Here is a 25,234-nt window from a genome sequence, read left to right as displayed (position 1 = left end):
GCTGTGCTTTTCTCTTCCTCCAATGCTTTTTGAGCTTCCAACAGTTCTTTCTTCATCTTTTCATTCTCGTTTTCTGCCTGTTGTTTTCCCATTTTCTCTCCTTTAAGTTTGAGACCCACATGCAGTAATTCCTGCACTACTACTTCAGTTTCAAACTTTGAATTTTTAGCTTCTCCTCTTGATTTTTCTGCCTCTTCTTTTAATTTGATATTTGGTATTTTTGGTATTTATTATTTATTGTCATTGTCAAGAACAATGAAATTGCGTTTGGGGCTTCCATACAACCCAAAAAAAAAGAAGAAAATAATAAATACCCCTTAAAACCCAAGTGTACATATTTAACCCAGTGTGACTCCAATGCAATAAGACAATCCTTAGCAATAATGTTCGTAGAAATTCAGACAAAGACCTGAGAAACATGACAAAATACAACAATGCAACCCATTCAATATTATTGTACTGTGAGATATGATATCAGATATGATAGTTATCTATTTAAGAAAGAGGGGGGGGGGCAGGAGGGGGAAGAGAATAAAGATATGATGCACCAATGCAGACCAGTTCATTGCTATTAAGAAGTTGGATATGGTTATTGTCCGTGAGAGGGGGGCAGAGAGTTCAGGAGCCTCACAGCCTGTGGATACAGGCTGTTGGCCAGTCTGGATGTTCTGGCCTGTATAGACCTGTACCTTCTCCCTGAGGGCAGCAGATGGAAAAGGTGGCGCGCAGGGTGATGTTGGTCCCGCAGGATACTGTGCACCCTCCTCAGACAGCGAGTGGGGAAGATATTACTGATCTCTGGCAGACTTGTTCCAATAATTCTGCCAGCTTCTTTCACCACCCGCTGGAGTGCTTGCTGATCGGCCTTGGTGCAGCTGGGGAACCACACTAGAAATCCATACGTCAGAACGCTGCTGATGGCACAGTTGTAGAAGTTCAACATCAGAGATCTGGGAATGTGTGCGCTCCGCAGTCTCCTCAGGTAGTAGAGGCGCTGTTGGGCCTTCCGTACAACTGAGGTGATATGGTTGCCCCAGGACAGGTCCTCGGTCACAGTTACCCCCAAGAATTTAAAACTGCTCACCCTCTCCACCGCCTCACTGCCATGGTTGTTATGACCCCTCTTCCGGAAATCTACAATGATCTCCTTGGTCTTTTTGGTGTTTAAGACCAAGTTATTGTCGTGGCACCATGACTCTAGTTGTTGCACCTCTGTCCTATAGTTTGTCTCATCATTGTTGGATATAAGTCCGAGCACTGTAGTGTCATCTGCAAACTTAACAATGAGATTGGACGCGCAGGAGGAAATACAGTCATGGGTGAAGAGAGTGTATAGCAGAGGGCTCAGAACACACCCCTGAGGGGCACCGGTGTTGACCACAAGGGTGGAAGAGGTGTTCTTACCCACTCTGACACTCTGTCTACGGTTAGTGAGGAAGTCCACAATCCAGTTGCACAGAGAGGAGTTAAGTCCCAGTTGGTGGAGTTTGGGACGTAGTTTGTATGGCCGGATGGTATTAAAAGCCGAGCTGTAGTCTACAAAGAGGAGCTGTGCATAGGTGTTCCTGTGTTCCAAGTGCTAATGACCAGTCTCTCCAGGCATTTGGCGGGAATGGGGGTGAGTGCCACAGGTCTGAAATCGTTCAGACATGTGACATTTGACTGTTTTGGGATGGGAACGATGGTTGCTGCTTTGAAACAGGATGGTACCAGTGAACAGGACAACGAGGTGTTATATATAGAGGTGAAGACGTCCGCCAGGTCCGCAGCACAGTCTTTTAGCACCCGGCCCAGCACTCCATCCGGCCCGGCCGCCTTCTTGGTGTTAATGCTCCGGAACACACGCCTCAGCTCATGAGTGCTCAGGACCGGATCAGGGTCGGTTGAGGGGAGAGGGGACAGGACAGGGTCGGTGTTCTCCCTATCAAAACGGGCATAAAAGAGATTTAGATCCTCAGCCAGAGTAGAACTGTCGGCTGAGGGTGATGGTGTTCTTCTTTTGTAGTCCGTGATAGCCCTGATGCCCTCCCAGACCTGCCTTGGGTTTGTGTTGTTCTCAAACCTGGCCTCGATACGCCTCCTGTGCTGCTGCTTGGCAGTCTTGATGCCTCTTCTCAGGTTGGCCCTGGCAGCACTGTATGCCTCCTGGTCCCCGGATTTGAAAGCGTTGTTCCTTGTTCGAATAAGTTGTTGAACTCCGTGTGTCATCCAGGGTGGATTATTAGGGAACACACGGAATCGTTTCCAAGTTGTTACATTGTCCACACAGAAACAGATGTAGTCCAAGACAGTGGAGGTGTAACTGTCCAATGCGACACGATTGTCAGTGTCCTGCACCTTGAATACATCCCAGTCTGTGCAGTGGAAACAGTCCTGAAGCATCGGAATAGCATCCTGCGGCCATGTTCTCACGGTTTTGGTTGTAATCCCAGTGCTCTTGATCTTTTGTGTGTATATTGGGTGTAGCAGAAGGGAGAGATGGTCTGACAGACCCAGGTGGGGATAAGCCTGGGCTCTGTACGCATTCGCCATGTTGGTGTACACCTGGTCCAACGTTCTATCTCCTCTGGTAGCACACTTCACATTACGGTGGAAATTGTGAAGTACAGATTTCAGGTCCGCGTAGTTAAAATCCCCAGCCGCAATAAAGACACTGTCCGGGTGTGCTACCAGGCTGTAGCACAGCCTGTATCATTTGAAATTCTTCTTGCAGGTTAATCAGCTGTGCTGTATTGTATGGTGAAGCACTCGCCGATCCTCTTCTCGTTCTCCCTCGATTCATTTTGGCCTTTTAAACAAAGGAACCAACGTATTGTAGAGGAGTGAAGTGAAGTTTTTGATGTTTTCTTCGTCAACTGTCGTTTGTCCTGCACAGAGATGCTGCTGTAGATGTGTCTCTAGCTGTGTCTGGATACAATGAAACATGCTGTAACTAAGTGCTTGTGTTGCACAGTTCTACTAAACATTCCATTTCATGCATGCTCCGCCCACATGGTCAGGAATGTCAGGTGCTGCATCAACAAATGCTGCTCCCGTTGCCTAGCAATAACAGCTGTTTACTTTTTGGGGTCTGGTTCATTATTTAATAAAGAAAACATGTCCAAGTACTGGGTGCTGAGGCTCAGTGCATATTCTAGCCTGCTGTGTGGGTGGGCAGCTAGAAATCACTGGTGGGCAACATGAGTGAGGAGAAAACTGGAGCAGCCAAGCAGGGAGCTGCAGATTGCTGGTTTGAGTCTCTGTTCAGATGCTGGTGTCTCCTCTCTCTGAGATGTCTGCAAACAGTCCCAGATAAAACAATAAGGATAATAAACAAACATGTGACTAAAATAACAATTATGACTCTGATGTGTTTCATGTGTAGCAGGATGGCCTCTATACAGCAGTCGCTGCAAGCATCCACATCGCCACACCTACTTTTCTTTAAGCAGGCGTGCTGGGGTCCTCCTAAGCAAAGTTTGAAACTTCATTTCCTTCATGCTGGTGAACTTTTTACCAAATATTTTCATCAAAGCTTCTCCATCACTGACAGGGATTGTTTGGATTTTCACACTCATGTCCACCAACCCTAAAAAATTAGTCTCACTTTGCTCATATAATGCCAGGAGTGTCTCCATATTTCACAAAAGTCTATGCAAACATGTAACAGTATCCCATATTCATAGAAATATTATTGATATTATAACAAAAGCTGTCACCAACACAATTGTCCCAAGTGCTTTTTTATTAGTTATTGCAAATGCTTGATTGCAGTTCTTGCTAGATGACAAAACCACTTATTAGGTTTAGAAGGAAATTACTTTTTCTACATGAGGTAAAGTTGGAGAGCTGTTTCCCCAAACTAAATGAAATCATCATTTAAAAAACTACAATCTGTATTTACTCTGAAAATCTGTGTTAACATTTGAAATTGGAAACATGTAAGTGTAACAAACATGTTAAAACATAAGTAATCAGGAAGGGGCATGTATAGGAATTTCTTTTACTTATGTATTAATCACATTATTTTATTGTATGATACCTTGGTGCCACTGGATTTTAACATGTCTGACACCCATACAGTAAGACAAATGGTGGGCGTCTAGTAAGGAAGTTGGGGGAAGCAGACAACTCCACAGGAAGAGTCTTTTGTCTCTTTGAGGACTCTGGTAGGTAGCAAGGGAGTGTGAACCTTAATTGCTGTCCATACAGACAATGTTGATTTTTAAATAATTAACAATCTTGTCAACACAAAGTTCTTTATTTGGAGCACCATTCTACAAAAAAGATAAGTTACTGAAAAAGTTCTTGTGCTTAAAGTGCTTTGGCACTCTTTGGCAATATTGTGTTAAACTTTATCATCATCTCGGCCTCCTCTCACAACCTGTTTGCTGCTGCCTGCTGCTGGAAGGCAGTAGGGAGAGGGGACACTTGGGCCATGCATTTATCGCGGCATATAACGTGTTTTCTGGATACACAGCATTCAGAGGGTAATGGCTCCGTGTCAGAACACTGACTATGAATTTCAGATGGATCAGGCCTTAACGAAAAAGTTAGCAATCGTTCTTTTCATCTTCAAGTTCAAGTTCAAGGTTCTTTATTTGTGACATGCATAGTTATACAAGTATAACACACAGTGAAATGTAGCCTGACACGCTCCTCGACATGTGCAAAAAAATTGGGGGGGGGGGGGGGTGTAGAGGAAGAACATTATATATATATATATATATTAGGGGTGCAACGATACACAAAATTCACGGTTCGGTTCGATACTTTGGTGTCACGGTTCGATATTTTTTGATACAAAAAAAATGTTCATGCCTTTTTAATTTGTCATTTATTAAAATTATAAATATATATTTTAACTCAAAAGTACAGTTTTTAAATTTAACCCTAACCCTTGTGCGTGTTTTTTATTTTGACAGCGAATGCGCACCTGCGGACCACTTATGTGCAGCCCTGGTTATTTAGCTCGTCATATTGCAGCCACAGAAATTATTTTGTCCATGAAACCATAAAGCTGCACTTTCTTTTTGCCTTATAGTCTGATTTGTCATAACTTCTCCGTTTTGTGGTAAGCTTTTCTTTGGCTGTCACTTCTTCACCCTGACCTGTCTTATTTGGCTCAGCAGAACTAAAATATATATCTGTCTGTGAAGGTTCTCAGTCATCCAGGTCATCGTAGTCAAATATAAATCCTGCTGCTTTTACACACGCACTCACATAAGCTCAGTGATTCTCTGCGCGATCAACCTCTCACATGTTTAAGCTGCGGGAGATTTCACTTGTCATGTTTGCATAGTAAGCTAACGATTAATAAGACGATGTCAGAGGAATTGGTGCGCAAATTATCATCACTCACAGATCAGTGCTGTCGCTCTCTATACACAGTTCGCACGACTGCAAAGTGAAAGCAAAAAAACAAGCGCAAATTCAAACGCGATTTCAATATGTCACATATTGACAGTGGCTCACCGATGCCAATGACATAATTACCCAGCTACATTTCTGAAAGAATGCAAAAGCATTGACATATATTTTTCCTTCCTACAATAGCCCGACGGGCAGGGAAGAGATAGATTTTGGTAGCCCGACTGAAAAAATCGCTAGCCCCACGACGTCAGGCTAGCGATATTGCAAGCCCTGTATCTGATTGAGGAATCATGCATCTTTGGAAAAGAGAGTTTATTACAGAGAAATGTCTCTTTCCAAAATAAAAGCTATACTATCCGCTTCTTCTGGGCTATATTCTCAGCAGCATAAGGAGAATCATGTGCTAACAGCTGTCTAAATGACTCGGCTAAAGTTAGTAGCATGCTTGTTGTTTTTGTCTTTGCACTAGGATGATGTCGGCGTAAATGTGCAGTCATATTCGTTGTGTTCCCACTAGTGCTTTCAGGTTAATCTCGTTGAAATGACCTTAACGCCACAACACGGCAAATCTCCGTTAACGAGCTACCGCCGATCGCCCCGTGCATGGGGCTAGACGGCCAACACGTTAACGAGCTAACTGCGCTAACACACTAGTTCCCACCCATGTAATTGAGCATTGCATGGCACATCCAACATACTGTTTTACTTTAGTCCATGACTCGCTTACCTTCAGGGTCATACGTCACAAAATAATTCCAAACGCCAGATCTGAATGAGGGTGGGGGAGGTGCCCTGCGCTCTTCCTTCTGACTATGCTGTCTGTGTTGAGCGCTCAGTGGATCTGCGCTCGACAGTGCAGCCTAGGCGGAGTAGTCGAACGCAGATTCACTGAGCGCTCAACACAAACAGCATCGTCAGAAGGAAAGTTGATAAAATAAATTACAAATGTTGTATTGTTCGATACATATGCGTACCGAACCGAAAGCACTGTATCGAACGGTTCAATATCGATACGAATATCGTTGCACCCCTAATATATATATATATATATATATATATATATATATATATATATATGTAGTACATACAGTACATTGGGTGAATGTGCAGTAGTAGCAGCAAGCAGGTGAATTCTGTACATTAATATGAATAGACATCTGACATCTGACTATTTTACTATTTTACATCTTTTCTCATTACCCATAGCTACATCCACTTTCTGCAAACAAATAATGCAGAAAACAGAGATTTGAGATGGGAAACTGTTCTTGAAATATACTGAGAGGGAGAGAGAGAGCTATGCAGGAAGTGTGATTTTTATCATGGTGGAAGCACAACAGCAAAAGTACGAGGGGATTCATGACGATCTTTAGCAAATGTGAACCGTGGTTTGGATCTTCTTTTGCTGCTGGTTCAGTCAATTTTGGTTGGAGAGAGACAAAACCTGCAGCACCAGAATCGAGTGCAAAGAAAGATGTAAATACAAAGCCTGGACCCGATGCATCAGAATCTGTGAGCTTTCGGCTTTCAGCCCCGACGGCAAGAAAGCCGACATCTCACTATTCACAACATCTGTTTGTTTCTGGTCATACAACTTATTTAATCAAAGAATGTATATAGTCTTTTTTTTCTTAGACTGCAAAAATCATTTTAAAACTTTCTTTTTTAGATGGCTGTATTTCAAAGGGCTTCAAGATCTATAAGCTTAAAACAAAATCCCCAGCAGCTTTCAACCAACTCATGTTGTTAGCATTGATAAGCTATCAAGTGATAGTGTCTATGACCAGCTGATATGTCAGGGGAAAACAGGAAGTCAACTTGTCTTTATTTTTAGGTTGAAATCAGAAGACAAAAGTATTCAAAAATAAGACTATGACTAATGCTTGAGAGATATACAAAAACTTAAAAAGCGGATTTACAAAAATAGTCTTTGACTTATCTCTTTTTGGGATCCTTTCCCCTTGTGAAGATAACGGGAACCAAAATGTTTCAGTTTTACTATGAAGCATGTTGTGGACAATGTCAATGGTCCACTTGGAGGCTTTTGAAAGAGGCTCAAAGAATTACATGAGACCTTTCCATCTCAGCTATGCAAAACAGGAAGTGACCCTAAAATGACTTTTGTGTCTTCAATTTAAATACAAATAAGAAGGTTGAGCTAAAACACAAGAGATTGCAGGTTTTGTCATTCAAACCACTGGCTCTGCTTTCAAGGTAACACTAACACAGAAGCTCTGTTTTTAAATGGTACACAGCAAAAACTGGAGTGTTAAAATTTCAGGGTTAAAGATGTTAGAGTTGATTTCCACTCTCAAAGTGTCATATTAACACATTCTGATTCAAATAGTGTTCAGTGTTGGAGTTATTAAACAGTGTTATTCAAGTCCAAGCAAATGAACTCTGAAGAGAGTTATTTAACTTGGTAGGCCCCTGGGCTTCTGCCCAGGTAAACCCGTGGATCAATTAATAGTTTGCTCTGCCGGGCCGATTTTCCATGTGCTTCTGCTGGTTACACCGTGGTGGATGCCTGCCGTGCTGCTTGGAGTATTTTACACAAACGGTAAGTTATTCAAACTTATATAAAATTCACGGTATTCTATCGGCGCAGTGAGGTTTTCTTGATGTTTCTTGGTGTTCGGTTGCTGAAAACGAGCTTTAATAGAGGAGGAGATGTGTCGAAAATTCTATTTAGCCTCCAATGCTAATGTTAATGTTGCAGTCTTTTTACTCGTAAGTGACGGTAGACACTGCACGTGGAAGCGCCGCGCCACGTTCAGCTTTTCCCCTGTTCACACAGACACGTCTTTCTCCACGCCAGTTCATGAGCGTTTTTGCTTCTCTGTTTATTCAGAGTAATTTTTTCACAATTGATAAGTAAATAACATCCCAAAATAATTGAAGAGAGCTTGTTTTAGTCACTCCTGCTTTTACTTTGACATCGTTCATCGCTGACTTGTCTCTAATCTGTCTCTCTCTCTGTCTCACTCTCTTCTCCCTTTGAGACACCCGCCCCAAACATAGTCAGTTAGGCTGTCCCCTCCTTTGCTATGTGTTCATTTTCATCTCTATTGTCTCTTTTCATACACAAATCTGATCGCATTTGTCAATCGCAGTATTTTATTTTGGAGAATAGCTTTTATCTTCAAAATTGCCTGGATTGTCTTGTGTGTCTTGGTGTAACTTCCTGCGGAACATGCGTGGCCCACGCAAAAAATAGACCAGATACCGAAACAATCGCTTCGTAGCACTCCGTGTCTGGTGTAAACTACACCATAGATTAACGTGTATTTTGTATTGTGTTATGTATCAATTGGACTCCTGCATGGACAGACACAGGTTTATTTGATAACATTAAATGTTATTGCAGTGAAATTCAAACGCATGGTCAGTATTAATCACCATGTACGGTATATGTCAGTGTTTTAATCATTTGTGCTTGAATTGCTCTAAATGTCAAATACTATGCCATCTTTGTTATTATTTTATCCCAGTAAAATGCTGGTCCAGGTTCGATACTGCCAACAGCAGAAGTATGTGAAGTTGGAAGAGGTTGATGGGCGTTTTGAGTTTATGCAGTTTCATGAAAAAGGTTTGTTTATATCTTACCTAATTTTAGTTGGGGGGACAGAATTTTTTGTAGGGCGTTTCGCCAAGTCTCTTGAATCATACAGTGGTGTATCACTTTAGTGAATGTGAGGCAAGAACAGTTTACTTAAAAGGTGCACTCAGATATATCTTATCTTTTCCAGTCATCGAGAGATTTTGCCTGCCACCTGATGCAAAAGTAGTGTACAAAGATGCAACAGGGACAGAAGTTGATGAAGTGATTTTCAGTGATCTTATCAGCCAAGGCACTGTGGTCCTAACAGTTTTCTCAAGTGATGGTGAGAAATTTAAAGGGGCAAGCTCAACACCAGACATGGGGAAGGGCTGTGTGGCTGCTGGTTGTTCCAAATAATCAGGAGCACACAATTTGACCAATCAGCTGTTTGAACATTGAGATCAGTTAATTTAAATGAGTCAGGTCTGCAGTGTGATGTTGCCTTGTTAGTTAAAAATCTGCAGCCAGATTTGTTTTTCTACACCTTACAGAATAATGTTGTTTTTTCCTTTTAGAATTTTCTGATTACTCCTTGTCTTCTGCATCTGATTGTTCTGACTCAAGCTTCAGCTCAAATGCAAGTACATCAACTATACTTCTAGATGAGGGTCCCAGGAAGAAAACAAGAGTTGAGGGTACTGTTGATGCAGCATCTGCTAAAAAGGTTGTGACAAAACTCAGTTCTCATAGTATTTTTTCTACTTCATTATTCTTAATATGTAGAAAAGCTATTCCTCACTTTTTGCATCTTTTTTTTTCTCAAGTTAATTGAAGGTGTACTTGGAACCAATTCAGGTGGTGAAGAGGTTCTCCAGGAATATCACACAACACAAACTCTAACAGATGCTACCAGAAGAAAAATGGTCAATATAATAGTGGCTCACATGATTGATTGCCATGGGTATGTGTGTTCTATTTGTGCATTTTATTTTTTTTTTAAATACAAGTTACTATTTTGCCATTACTTAAGCATGTTAATTTAAAATCGTTTTTCAGGCACCTCCCCACCAAAGCTGTTAGAGAACAGTACGCGCTAGGGGTAGTGACATTGTTCCCATCCCTGAAAGACCCATACTCCAAGAAAGGCTATGTATAGTCACTACTATTGCACCTTGTTTACATAATTTTCATGCTGTGCATCATTGGGATTTGTGTGCGTTGACATTTAAGTTCTAAAAATTTTCAGATTGACAACACATTATTTTTGAATGTATTTACATTTTAGGAACACTTCTATGATGCTGCAAGCAGCACTGGATACATTTCTTGGCGTTTGAAAACGATACAGAGAAAGACTAGAAGAGGATCTGCACCACCAAGTAGCTCCACTGGCTTTACTCAAGGAGGTAAGAAATTAAGTGTCCACAAACTAGATAATGTGCTCATTTACATTAGATACTATTTTGTTTTCATTTACCTATCTGATCAGCACCTATGCTTTTATGTTTGTGTGTTTTTCTTCAGGGGGCCCAAATTACCAAAGGCCCATTAATGTCGACATGCAGCTTGATGGAGATGCTTGCCAGGAGGCCATCTCTTTGCTGAAACATACATCCGACACTTCCTTGATTTTCCAGAAGATGAGAGAGACCTTTCAGCATCGTCAGAAGGTCATCAATGATCCTGACAAAAGTCTTGATATCCTGTCTATCTTCCCAAGATTCTTGGATACAAGAGGATTGGTGAGAATATTCAGTGGAATTTTTAATATCACTTTAAATTTCAAGATGAATGTGGCAGTAGTAGATTTTCTTTCTTAAAGGTGAATCAAGACTTCACTCTCCTGTTTGATGATGAGATATCTACCAGGCTGCTTCAGAAATGGGATCCAATCTTTAGGTATCAAATCATCAAAGAGGCCAAGCAGCTCACCTCAACAGTAGAGTTGCGTCAATTGGTGCAGTCAGCAGAGAGTCCACCAGGAAGTGATCTTGATGAGGCAGCAAGTGAGTTTGTTAAATATGATTTGCTATAAGCAGTTAAAGTTCAATAGCATCAGGATTCTATTAATAAATACCAATTCATTCACCTGTTAGCTTTGCTTCATCAGTTTTCTTTAGCTGTTAGTTTAATGTTTATGACAGCACATTTCAACTTTCTTAGGAAGTGTTTCTAGTTCTCCTTAAAAATTGCATTTGAAAGATTTGCTGTCAATTGATTCTTGTGACTCTTTGGCCGCAGCCTTTGACCAAGACATGGCCTCCCTGTTGTTACTGTTACATCTACTTCCGCCACCCCCAGGAGGACCAAAGTATCAAAAAATCAGCGCCTCTGATGCTGTTGAGAGACTTGTAGTCTTTCATAAGGTAATTTAATATTTATAGTTTTTGTCATAAATTGTCATGTCACTGGTTAAGAGGTGAATGAAACAAATTACAGTTGAGCTTACAAAGGAGGTTTACATACTCATTTCTGTGATGCTATTATCTCTGACTTGCTCCTGTGTCTAATGCTCAGTATCTTTGTCTCAACTCCAGTCTTGCTGCAGTTTGGAAGAGCATCTCCAGAATCAGCAGAGTCAGCAGCCATACCTCCTGGCTGTTGGGCGCCAGAAGAGGAAGGTCGACAGCTTCTATGTTGCCATAGACAAGCGTCTCATCCCCTGCCAGGCCAGCCGCTCCCTTGGGGCATTTGATGAGCTTTTTAAAGCTCATTTTGTGTTCAATGTGTCTTATGATGCTGCACTTGTGAATTTCTACACATTTCTGCAGACAACAGTATACAATTATTGATATGGGGAAAATGAAGGAGTCCCCAAGAGTGCGTGACTTGAGAGCCAAAATCCTTAACCAGGAAATTCTTCTCACAACCTAAGTAAAAATCATTAAAATGCTGACATGTTTTTTGTGTAAGAGAGCTTATCTCAGCAGTCAGCAGCTGATTTCACATTTAAGAGGTGAACATGGTTATTATCCTGGACCTAAGTTTAAGTTATGTTGTTGGCAGCCAGGCTGCAGGCTTCAGTTCCAAACTTATGCAGGCTTTAGGAAGCACCTCAGTTTTCACAGCAATGTTGACCACAATGATCGAACTTCAGCCATTGCTTCTTTTTCTAATGACACAGTTTCACCTGCTTTGGAGGACCAGTTTAATTCCTCTTATCTTCCTCACAGTTCTCCCAGTGTTCTTCCAGAGTCTAGTTCTTCCAGTGTTCCAGTGAGCATTGATTCAGTACTTACAAGGGATTCATCCAAAGAAATCTGTGCATCCATTGTGGCCAAACTGCAGGGTAGTGGCCTTTCTAACAGTTTAGTATCCTCACTTGTAGGCGATTTGGAGGAATTAACAAGTGAGCTTCGCTCAGAAGCAAAGCAGGCCATTCTTTCTGCGTTACCCACAAAGGACTCCAGCATATCTTTAATAAATGAATGTTTTGAAAATTTTGAAAACCCTTTCACCAATCTGAACACAGAATGGAAACGAAATAAATACTTCAATCTAAAATGGGGAGTTGTAGAACCTAGAGAAATAACACTTGGAGTGAGGTATGACATCAGGCGAAATCAGAAGTTTGGTACTTATGATCAAGTACCTGTGAAGGATACTTTTATATATGTACCTATTTTGGAGTCTTTGAAGTTCATGTTTAGAAATCCAGAGATTTGTGTTTTCCTGCAGAGAGAGTGTAGCTCAGAGCCTGATGCTTATCATGACTTTTGTGATGGAAGTTACTTTGAAACTCACCCTTTGTTTTCAGCCAAAAGGCATGCATTACAAATTCAGCTATACTATGATGACTTTGAAACAGCCAATCCTCTTGGCTCTAAACGCGGAATTCACAAAATTGGCTGTATTTATTTTGTTATAAGAAACTTGCCCCCAAAATTTAATTCCATTTTGATGAACATTCATTTAGTGTCACTTTTCCACACACCAGATCTGCAAAAGTATGGTTTTGATGTTATACTGGAACCACTGATAAATGATGTCAAAAAACTGGAAAGCCAAGGGCTAAGTCTTCCATTTTCTGATGAGCAGGTATATGGCACAATATCACAGATCACTGGAGATAACCTAGGGATGCACTCAATTCTTGGTTTTAATGAGTCGTTCAGTAGCCGTCATTTCTGTCGCCTTTGTTTGATTGAGAAGAATGATTGTCAAATGGTGTACAGTGAGGATGATCCTAAAATTATTCTTCGTGGGAAAGATTTGTTTGACATACATTGCCAGTCTCTTCGGGAAGATCCTAAATTGAAGTCACTGTATGGGTTGAAAAGAAATTCTGCACTCAATTCATTGCAGTATTACCATATTTGCAATAACTACTCATTTGATATAATGCATGACCTTCTTGAAGGTGTGGCTCAGTATGAGGTCAAATTGCTTTTTGAGTATCTTACGCAACACTTCATATCAGAACAGAACTTGCTTTCTAGGATTTATGGTTTTGACTATGGATTTTTAGAAAGAAAAAACCGGCCCACTAAAATCATATTGGACAGTGCTGGCAATAGCATTGGTTTGAACTCTATCCAGACATTCTGTCTTGTGAAAAACATCCCACTTTTGTTTGGTGACATTATTCCTGCAGGGAACAGACACTGGAATTTGTTATTGTTGTTACTTCAAATAATGAACATTGTTTTTTCACCTTGTCTCACTCTGGGAATGACTATATATTTGAAGAATTTGATTATTGACCACCACAAACTATTTAAGCACACGTATCCACACAGAAACTTGATTCCTAAGCATCATTTTATGATTCATTACCCATCCTGTATTCGAAAAATTGGCCCTTTACTGTATATGTGGAGTATGAGGTTTGAAGCTAAGCACAAGTTGTTCAAAGATTATTTCAAAAATTTCAAAAACCTCACCAAATCGCTTGCTAAACGGCATCAGATGGCCATTGCTTATCACTGGGAAACCTTTTCTCTTAAACAGAAGGAGTTTGGGCCAATTAAATCATTTTCTTTAAGAGGTGAAAGTGTGGTCAATAGTGAAATGCTATTATCAAAAGATGTTTTCTCAACAAGTTGGGTTAAAATTGATGGTGTAGAGTACAAAGCTGGACTCGTTGTTTGCAGTACAATGGAGGAAGACATGCCAGTCTTTTGTCAAATAATTGATACACTTATGGTTGAAAATGACATTTTTTTGTTGACACACAAACTCTTTACCGAAAACTTTGATGAACATCACCATGCATTCAAAGTAGTACAAACTGAAGAACGGTGTGTCATAAAAATAACTGAACTCAAATGTCACAGACCATTTGATATTCAAAACTCATACAGTGCTGCAGATGAAAGTTTGTACATTATATCTTCATTTATTATGTTTTGATTCACTTTCTGGGAAAAAGAAGCATGATAATAAATGTTTTTGGACAATGTACAGTTTTCTTGAAATTATTCTCATGATTGTACTTGTTGTCATTAAAAAGTTATGTTAATCTATTACATAAATAGTTCTTTTAGGGATTAAAACTACCTTAATAAAAGATTAAAGAGTTAAAGTAGTGTTATTTTTCAATCTGTGTAGTGTTAATTTAACCCAGTTTGGTGAGTTAAAAATTAACTCAGACATGGTGTTAATAATAATTTGCTCAGTGTTAATTTAACCCGGTTTTAAGAGTTAAAAATTAACTCAGACATGTTGTTAATAATAATTTGCTCAGTGTTAATTTAACCCAGTTTTAAGAGTTAAAGAAGGAACTCTGACAAAGTGTTAAATAATTAACTATTTTGAAAATGTTAATTCAACTCTGTAGAGTGTGGAGCTATATAAACCCTGAAAAAATGTTAAAATCAACTCTGTGGGAGTTGATTCAACACTACAGTTTTTGCTGTGTAGCTTATGCAGGACTTGTGTATACAGCCACACAGATCGGCAAGCACAAACATGCTCTCTTTCACACACTGAATTAAAGATAACCCTTGACATAATCTTTACCCCTGTAATTATGCCCTGGTGCATAAAGCTACCAGTGTGTCCAGGTTTTCTATGCCGACAACGCAACTGTTGCTAGGAGACAGGTAGCCCCTCAATGAAACATGGATACACTGTCATTAGTGACCAGATTCTTTTTCATTTACCTAAACTGTCTGAATCGCCTGGGCTCTTATCTGATTTAACTTCCATTTTGCTCAAAGTCACTATAGAAACCATCACTTGGGACAAGAGTGCATCAATTTGACCACGAAAAAGGCCTCAGGTCAAAATGAAGAATTGTGTATTTCACGTATTTCTCTCTCTTTTTTTTTAAAGGGAATGGCAGCAGGCAGTTGTCCATAAACTGCCTTGTGCTGCAGCGCAGCCATTTTGAGCACTAGAAGAGAACAATCTTACTCACAACTGATGGCCATAGTCCATGATGAATTTGCCATGGGTGGTGTGGTTCCCCTTCTCTTTAACCCACCAGTGGGCTTGATGGAAGCTGTTTTTGGATTATCGCTTTGTGAAGCTGTAAAAACAGGGCCAGGATGACCATTCAGGAGTTCAAGAAGGGAAGGAGAGTTGCATTTGTTGACCCTTTTCATGGTCATTTGTAAAAGATAGTGTGTTCCCATGCTTCTTGTAAGGAGTTTCACTGAGAGATTTGAACTGCAGAAAAATATTAAAACAATAAAAAATTTGACAAACTTGACAAAATTGCAGTGTAAAGAATTATTGTTGTGGACGATTATCTTTTAAATGGCTTGCTCTCCTAAAACTGTCATCATCATATCTACACATCTTCATCCACGATTCCCTTTTTTTGTTGTATTTGCTTTTGTCATTATTTAGAACTGCAATCAGTAATTTTTAAAGGATTAAATAAATCTCATATCAACTACTAATTAAGCAAATAAAAATAAAGACAACAAAAATAAAACTCTGGAGAGATTAGTTACTAGCAAAATTATGATCAATCTGCTTGTTTTTTATTCCGGTTAAACAGGTTACTTCCTCAAACAAAAGACACAAAAGCAGCCTGATATCAGACAACATTGTCCTCTATTTGCTCTTTTGTCTTCCTTCTTTCCTGTCTACCTACCTTTAGATGTCAGAGTGTAAATCAGGCCAGCGCATGATGCCACTGGTAATTAATGAAAAGAATAAATAAACAAGACAAGCTGAGAATAAATATCAATGCCTGAGAGCTTCTTCGCAATATAACATAAAAAACACCGAATTGTTGGTGGATCTCAGATTTTCGCCATAAATTGATACAGAAAAGGTGGAAATTGTGCCTAAAATCCAAGCTTCATAAAACTGCTTAATGTTGCTCTAATATCAGGTTGACTGTGGTCTAGGAAAACTGCCTTAATATGCCTGTGATCTTGCTTTTTAAAAGCTGTCAGGTTCTCTTCTTCAGCCTTGACGATGCCGCTTGAATACAAATACCTTCACCGCCGCATAGCAAAAGCAATTTTACAATATTGATCCAACGCTAAATCCACAATTTTGTTATGTGTTATTGTATCAATACTCCAGATCTTGAACAGCCTGACCTCCTGTTAGGTTTGTAGCATAAACCTATTCGCTGGAACGTTAAGACAATATAATTACACTGCAAGCAAGACACAAGTAGGCAAACTTCTTCATGGTACTCGTGCACGGGAGAGAACCGGACAACCGCTTGACTCCAGTTGGTCTCGTCCGTTCTCCCATACACTGTCCTTTTATTGAGGTTACATGAATATGCATAGGTTCATTAACATACGACGTCTACATACACAAAGAGTACCTTGCCTGTGTGTGTGTGTGTGTGTGTGTGTGTGTGTGGGGACTGCTGATCAAAGGGTCAAACATCCTTGGTCAGGAAGAGGGTAGCCTTCCCCTCACCCTAGATGGTTCATCCTAGATAACACGGTGAGGAAGTCCTGCAGTTCATCTAAACAAAGAGCACTTAGACTAGAACAGACGCAACTACGTTAATCCTACCATAAAATAATAAGACACGGTATGACCTCTCATGCTCCCAAAGTGCTGTCTAATACACACAAAGTTTGCAGACTATCAAGGATCAAAACCTCTACCAATCTACAACTAATTACAAAACTCTAAGCATATATAAGTAAATATTTCTAAGCATAAATGACAATCAACAATACAAATCTAACATTTCCCCCCTTTTTGACCTTTATGCCTGAAAAGTTCCCAGGTATGAATACCTCATGTCTGACAGTTTCAATGCAAACATTTTTATACTCAGCATATGTCAAATCACCCTAAATTACTGAAAAGGTACACAGTTCAACAAATGTATTAGCAGTTATCCCATTCATTGAGCTCATCTCATGGCAAACTGCATCTTACGAGCAACCAAAGAAATTGTTAATTTAATAGTGAAACTAAAAAAGTAACATTTTCAAAAACATCTCAGCTTGGTAATGCTTCCTCCAGGTGTGCACATCACATGCCTCTCTGCAGAGTGGTTTAAGCTCTGCAGGGCATCATGAATGTCTCTTCCAGTTGTTTCCATCACTGTCCATAGGACCAGAGTCCAAATGTATGTAGAATAGACATTCAAACATACTAGTTGGTTTTGTGGTTCGTCAACATGGGTCTCAGCTATTTCCAAGCTGCAGACCTCTCAGCACTCTAGTTTTATGGCCTCCCATCACCTCACTTCAGGCCTTCATCCTGCGAGGGGGATATTTATGACTCCTTCATTGTCCACGCTCTGCAGAAAAAGCTCTCTGTGGAAAGGGTGCAGGGTTGTCTTACTGCTATTATGATCCCAGCAGCCTTCAGAGTGTCATCGTATGCACAGTACAGTGGCACAGCGTTAGGTGATGTTCATAGGAAACTGCTGTTATCACCACCATAGCTTCTGGTTCCTGTGCTTTTCACAGAATCATGATGTCATCCTCGAACTCCTTCTGCGCTGTCGATGGAGCTTGGCACGCTCCCCTCATCCCACGAGTTTTCATGTTCCAAGGCTGCTGAAGGTTTAAGGCAGAGCACGTCATACACCTTAGTTGTCTTCCTCAGCGTCAATATTGAATCTTTCATTGTATTTAAAATCTTGCTGTGGGAAGTCTCCTCTTGATTTCCTGGAAGCTTAGTAGCACAGCTCTCTGTGTGATGTCTGCTGTGCTGAAGATGATCTCTGATCCTCCTGAAGCCTCTCTCCCATCTTGTGGACGATCCTCTCCTCTATTTTGCAGGCAGTTTCATGGTCCTTGCTGTGGCTCCAAGGTCTGATTTCATGATGGGCCCCAACCAGCTTGATCTTTGACCTCAACCACTGCCTGGCTGTCAGCTATGCGCTTCTCACTGGGCCTCTGAAGATTTCTCAGGAGATTACTGCTGCACCTGTATTTCCTTGCTAGGAAGACAAACTATTTGGAGAGTATGTCAACAATCATCAAACCACATTCTTTAGTTCAGTGAACTTCACTTATAGGCCATCAAAGCCTCATCTGAACATGGGTGCACCACTTGCATAGGTTTAATATTTGTAAATAAAACGGCTAATCACACAAATCACTGCAACAATAATAAAAAACATTGTTTAATGTTAATCCTTGGACCCCTCCTCTTGACGCATGGACACACCCATGCGTCAACTCACCAAACCTGGATTCCAGTCTCAAAGAAAAAGATTAGCTAGATCATATCCCAGGCAACATCAGGGCATCTCCTCCCCTGGAGCAGCACCACCCTGGACCTATAATCCTGCAATGAAAATGTTAGTGTGCTTTGCATATTAAGTTTGCTTAACACCTGGCTCTCCCAGGAGCCTGCATACACACCATCATGGCCTGGAAAACAAAATCTGGAAGTAAAATCAAACTCCATACCTGTAAACAATTGTATCATAAGGACAAGAAGCATTCAACATCAGCAAGACAAGTGTCATGTGCAGGTTTTCTCAAATCAGTAAACTACAATTATTTTCATAAGTCGCCTCAGACATGGATCACCCCATCTACTCAGGCAACATTAATGTAATCGGTGACTGCTCTTAAGCAAAGTCACTCCACTTATATATTACTATGGGCTCAAAAGTGGCCAGCTAATGAGCCCATATCAAACTATCCCAGAAACACTGTATCTCTTATTTGTTTTACTCATGTCACTTGTCCGTTTCAGCTGAATCTTCCACAGCATTCTCAAAGAAACTAACATTAGCAATACACATTGACTGTAGTCAGACAGAGGTCAGACACAGGTCAACAGGTTCCAGAGGTGCCATAAAAACACCATAAAGTCAACCCTAGCTGTGGAAAGAAGTAACACCAGTTCTCAACACAGGAAATTTCACACATGTTATTCACATTATCAAAGTAACCTTCACATTTTCCCATCAACACAATGCAACAGCATCACCACTCATAACCTGTAAACACAGTTTTCCTCACACATAAACCCAGAAATCCTGTAGTAGGAAAAAACATCAACCAGTTGTCCTGGTATAAATCGCATCATCAATTCACATGAAGAACTGGCATGCTGTAAGAAAAGAAAATGCAAATATTAGTGCTTGCGCAGGCGTATGCATACTTTGTCACAGTTATCTCTGTGAGCAACTCAAGCCTATGAATAACACACCTGATAAATGCACAGACACAGAAAATGGCATTTAAAAGGTTAAATCATCATGCAACCTCGAGTGTTGCTGTCATCTTTCTGCTCCTGTAAAAGGAAACACATGGGTTCATCTGCACCTTTGTCAGGTGGGGGTTAGCTTCACACAATCATGTTCAGTCAGTCAGTCAGATATTTTAAAATTCTTACTCATTCACTCAGTGGTTCCTTCTTTTGCTAATTGCGGAAATTATCATCGCATTCGTTTCCACGCTCAGCAAAACGACGTTATTTCAAAAAGAAAAATAATTTAGACTGGATTTCCTCGTTGAATCCTTTTTGGGGGGGACTCTCATTACCTAATTGTCCCAAATAAGTGGCTTTCTCCTGAACCCATTTTAAATGTGGAGAAACCCACTTGCAACAATTTTCTTGACGACGTGTAACGCTTTTAATTCCCGACTTGCAGATCTGCTCAAAGAAAAGAAATTCACAAGCAAAAATCAGTGCTTGTTCAAAAATGAAAAATAAAAAATAACAGAGATTATCAAACCAAACTCTCAGTGCACTGTGAAAGTATCAAAATAAAAAGGCCTTGCTAAGTCATGACACAAACTCCTCATCAACTTCACAACAGGAGAAGAATCATCAGCTAGATTCACTCCAAACCAACCATCAACTGCACAACACACAACATAACCCTAATGTCATATTAGCTATGAGTTTAATCACCCGGTCTGTGCTCTTCACTCATTTAAGCCACAGATCTATTTTATTCAATTTTCCTTTTTTCCCTTCATCATAAAACATGTGACATGCTGTCATGCACTTCACAAAAGACGTTTGTTCTGATGTATTCAGAGTTGTGTATCTAAATACAGGATTCACTCGCACATCAAAACAGGAAACTCAGTGTTTTAGAGTCTCCACTCAACACACAACAACTCCAACACATCTCATTCACTCATACTAGAATTCAGTCACCTTTCATTAATCTAAAACCAATCAACTAATTTGCATATCAGCTATTAACCCACTAAGTTGACAGGACGACAGAAAAGCATGTTCAAAATAGTATCACAAAAGACAATTTCCCTCATACAGTAAATTACATGTGCTGCCTCAACCAAGCAGGAAGCTTCTCCCAATTTACCATTTTAACAACTAAATTTATTGTCTGATCACTGGTTGGTCAAACCAGGATCTTTTTTCCCACAAAAGTTAAACTGTTGTCCTGCAACCTGGAGAGTCAATTTTTTGCATTGGATAAATTTAGTATTTAATAACAAGTGTCTGCTAAATTGACACTATTTTAACACTGATGAAAGATAACAAGCTAATTTTCATTGCATGTGTTTGTGTTATTAGGCAGGTCTAATGCATGTCTGTGGAGCTGCATCTCCAGCAGAGCATGTTCTTAAAGCTGCCTTTCCTACACACTTCTCTGCTATTATTTAATCATTTCTTAACTAATGTGCTATGAGTCTTCATGAGTCATTTTGTGTTTGGAATTGTTAGTAGGGTTAATGCATGTTCTGCTTGTGTGTGTGTGATTTTGTATATGTTTCTATTTTCGCAATGTTTCAGACTCCGTCTCAATTTTCCAACTTAAGCAGTCAGTTTTCTTTTCCCCAGGTTTGCTAACCCAAATTTTGATTTCCCACATTAAATAATTCCTATGTGTTCTCACCTAGTCTTCTCACTCTGTTGTCCTCTCACTCTTTTGTCCTCTCCTTCTTCAACAGTCCCGGCAGTTCTCCTTCAGCTTTGTCCTGTCTAGTAGCTGAAGTGCTGCTGCTGCCTTCTTGGGCGACTTCTTAGCAGCTGCTGCCGGTTTCTTGGCTTTGGCCGCGGCGGGCTTCTTGGCTTTGCTCTCAGTAGCCTTGTTCATCTTGAAGGATCCGGAGGTCCTGGTGCCCTTGGTCTGCACCAGAGTGCCCTTCGCCACCAGGCTCTTGATGGCGGTCTTGACACGGGCCTTGTTCTTGTCCACATCGTAGCCTCCGGCAGCCAGAGCCTTCTTGAGAGCGGCCACAGACAGGCCGTTGCGCTCCTTGGAAGCGGCCACGGCTTTCACAATCAGCTCGCCCACGCTGAGGCCGACCTTCTTGGGCTTGGAAGTCATCGTCTTCTTCTTCTTGGCCTGAACCTCGGCGCAGGGCGCAGGGCGTGTTTATGATGGAGCCTTTCCCACCACAGCGCTGGCACGTTGAACGCATCATGAAGGGTCCATTTCTTTCATGTCGCTAGCCGCATGTGGCTTGCCCAAGTCACTCAGTCCTTTTTGAGCATTTCAACATGCTGCCGCCGCAGACCCTGGCCTCAGATCCAGCAAGTTTAGCGCGCTGATCTCCAAAAAAGTCCCGAAGGCCAGAAAGACGTCAAATAAGTGTCTCGTGCTGAGAACTCAAACAAAAACTCCTCTTCACGCTGCCATCTTGCTCGCCCCTCCGTGAAATTCAACCAATCAGACAGGAAGATGGGTTTGCTTTCTTCTTCTGCTGCTGTTTATCCACATTGCTGCTGCTTTGCTGGGACTTTTTGTGCTCAGGACTTGCTGCTGTCTCTTTATCATGTTATTGCTTTGGAGCTGCATTCCTTATCTTCAGGGAGGAGTGAGCTCGCTTGTGAGGTTGAGAAACACATGGCACTGTAAATAAGTCAGCCAGAAACTTGGCCTGCATGTTTCCAATGATGTTAAACTATAACTTTCTTCCGACTGCTGCATGTGGAAAATTGATTCAGGTCTGCTTTTCACCTGAAAGTGACAAACTAAGACATTTCATTATTATCATCACTGCTTAATCAACACACATCTCTCTCTCTCTCTCTCTGTCTGTGTTTGTGTGAACAATCCTTTCTTAAAAGCAGAAAATGACATTGTAGTTGTTTTTCGGCTGATCAACACAAAACCTTTTTCCTATGATTATTTTTCATCTACAATATAAATTCTCTCTCTTTTTCACTCTTCTTTTTTTTTTTTTTTTTAAATAGCTGGTGACCTGCAAAATCACCGCTCTCACTCACAATCAGAGGCAATCACTTTTGCACAGTGCACAAAAACACTGTGATGTCAGACACATTCACACTCACTTTTTCATCTGCATAAATAAACCATATGGCTGGAGATATGTGCCATGGTGATCCATAAGCATGATCACCAGTTTATTTAATTATTTTTAATCCAACAAAACAAATAAACAAAAACATGATGCTGATGCTACACACACACACGAGTCAAGGTGCAGAAAAACTGCTCATGGAAACGCTGCACACTCTCTGTTTCCCTCTCTTTGAGTAGTTCTCAGACAGCTCTTGATCTGATAATGTGTAGCTTGCTCATCAGCTCAAAAAACAAAAACAAAACTGCAACGCGACATCACACAGTAGTTGCATGCTCTGCCCACAGTGGCAAAGTCTTACACTTACATATTCAACACAGCTTCTCCATCATGTATTTTTAGATGTTTCATACAGGGTTGAGCATATTAGTTGTTTTCACAGATGTGCTCTATATCTCAACAATGGCTCATAATAAGACGACAGTCTTTCACACAGGTCAAGTGCCTCTATGCACTTCATGAGTTTAAATATTTACCTATATCACTTCACCTCACATGTCATTGTACTGAATTTAAGCAACCACAAGCTTAATGTAGATTACTTTTAACAACTATCCACCTCAATTAAATCTATGGTCTGGCACACAGGCTGCTGTCGATCAGGGCAAGCTAAAGAATAAACATTGTGTCAGCAAGGGGTGGGGGGAAAGCCATTCACCAGAGCATATCTTAAGTGCTGCTGATGTGGGCTGGCCTTCTCCACAGCTCTCCAAGGCTGGTGTGTTTTCTGAAAACTTCTAACATTTGAATCTCTTCCATTTATAAGCCTGCGATTAACCGCACGGCTCAGGTCCGCGTGACCGCGCTCGCGTGAACCCGCGCAGCTGTGGAGCCGTCGCTCTCTCTCTTTTTTACATAAATACTTTGTGCTGCCAGGAGCAAAGTCCAGCACAAACGTCTGTCTCCCTCCGACTCACTCTTGGTTGCTTAGAAACCCTTGATAACAACAACAGTCGGTGTCACAGACCACATGTTCTGCTCCGCACACACAACAACAACAACAACGACGACGACAATGACAACAACACAAAATAGGCCTACTGTCCAGCACAATCTGGACCCCGCGGAACTTCTCAACACCCCACTGAGCGGTGGAGAACTCACTACAGTACCACACACAGCGGTCTGTATTTCGCCCCACTAAGACGGCGAACCAAAAAAGTTCGAACTGCGCAACTCTGCGACTTAATGCTTCTGTACAAAAAACCCCACTGAGCGGCTTTGTACATCGCCCCACTTAGACGGCGAATTTTAGCCCCACTAAGCGGCCACGGACAACGCCCCACTGAGCGGCGAAGACGTACAGTTATAGAGTTGGACTCTAAACTTACTCGGTGTTGCTTAGCGTGTAATATCAGCCTCGAATCCCGCCAATCGCCATTCATCGAGGAGAAAAGACATACAGCGAATCCACAGGAACTTCCTGGCTGACGTCAGTCTTTCAGCGTGTCCCTCCTCCCCTCGGTGAATGCGATTCCAGGGCTCTGGCATCGAAGGACCAATTAATGTTAGGTTTGTAGCATAAACCTATTCGCTGGAACGTTAAGACAATATAATTACACTGCAAGCAAGACACAAGTAGGCAAACTTCTTCATGGTACTCGTGCACGGGAGAGAACCGGACAACCGCTTGACTCCAGTTGGTCTCGTCCGTTCTCCCATACACTGTCCTTTTATTGAGGTTACATGAATATGCATAGGTTCATTAACATACGACGTCTACATACACAAAGAGTACCTTGCCTGTGTGTGTGTGTGTGTGTGTGTGTGTGTGTGTGTGTGTGTGTGTGGGGACTGCTGATCAAAGGGTCAAACATCCTTGGTCAGGAAGAGGGTAGCCTCCCCCTCACCCTAGATGGTTCATCCTAGATAACACGGTGAGGAAGTCCTGCAGTTCATCTAAACAAAGAGCACTTAGACTAGAACAGACGCAACTACGTTAATCCTACCATAAAATAATAAGACACGGTATGACCTCTCATGCTCCCAAAGTGCTGTCTAATACACACAAAGTTTGGAGACTATCAAGGATCAAAACCTCTACCAATCTACAACTAATTACAAAACTCTAAGCATATATAAGTAAATATTTCTAAGCATAAATGACAATCAACAATACAAATCTAACACCTCCATTTTTATAGCTTTTACTAAAAAAAGAAGAAAAAAAAAGGTCTCTCAACTCATGTTTGGTAACTAAGTGAGCAATCCATCCAGCCTTTCTAAGAATACACATGACACCATCTCTGCCGCTCTTTTGAGCAAACACAGCTTCGTAGCGAATGACAAAGATCTGCTGACCTCCTCTCCTCCCTGGCAGAGAGAGAAAAAGATTCAGAAGAAAATATTGGACTCTGAGCCAAAAGCCCTCCCGCCGAGCTTGATACAAGTTTTTGCTGACTGCTCAGACTGCGGATCCAACAGTTCCTTCCTCCTCGAGTCAGACTGTGAGACAGCACGAGACCGGGCGAGAAGAAATAAAAGATTACAGAAAGCAGGCCGGGTTCACCAATTGAAAACTGTCGATTCAGTCACTTAAGGTATTATTTGGCCTTATCGGAGAAAATAGAAGTCTAGGTGTGCACCTGCTCGGCAAATCTCTCTCTGAAACCAAAACCTCCATCCGGCCATTTCTTGAAGGAATTCAACTTACTGAGTTCCGCCGCTGGAAAATTTTCATGCTGTGTTTTGC

General features: G+C 41.1%; 2 pseudogenes across 1 annotated transcript; one reads left to right on the top strand and one right to left on the bottom strand.

Moving 5' to 3' along the window:
• Positions 1-7,648: 7,648 nt before the first annotated feature.
• LOC146549546 (uncharacterized) lies at positions 7,649-14,502 on the top strand (annotated as a pseudogene). The gene is made up of 11 exons (XR_014890460.1): positions 7,649-7,912; positions 8,844-8,941; positions 9,102-9,236; positions 9,469-9,617; positions 9,718-9,854; positions 9,950-10,043; positions 10,179-10,299; positions 10,418-10,635; positions 10,716-10,899; positions 11,135-11,259; positions 11,431-14,502. The product of XR_014890460.1 is annotated as an uncharacterized LOC146549546 (transcript).
• Positions 14,503-20,525: 6,023 nt separating this feature from the next.
• LOC146549545 (histone H1-like) lies at positions 20,526-23,465 on the bottom strand (annotated as a pseudogene).
• Positions 23,466-25,234: the final 1,769 nt, after the last annotated feature.

The sequence above is a fragment of the Mchenga conophoros genome, linkage group LG22 (genome assembly GCF_057382185.1).
Source record: "Mchenga conophoros isolate Kocher_MC1m ecotype Shallow Benthic linkage group LG22, M_conophoros_male_GT1.1, whole genome shotgun sequence".
Classification (NCBI taxonomy): Eukaryota; Metazoa; Chordata; class Actinopteri; order Cichliformes; family Cichlidae; genus Mchenga; species Mchenga conophoros.
Note: the sequence above shows the minus strand (reverse complement) of the source record. Positions and strands in the feature narration are given on the sequence as shown.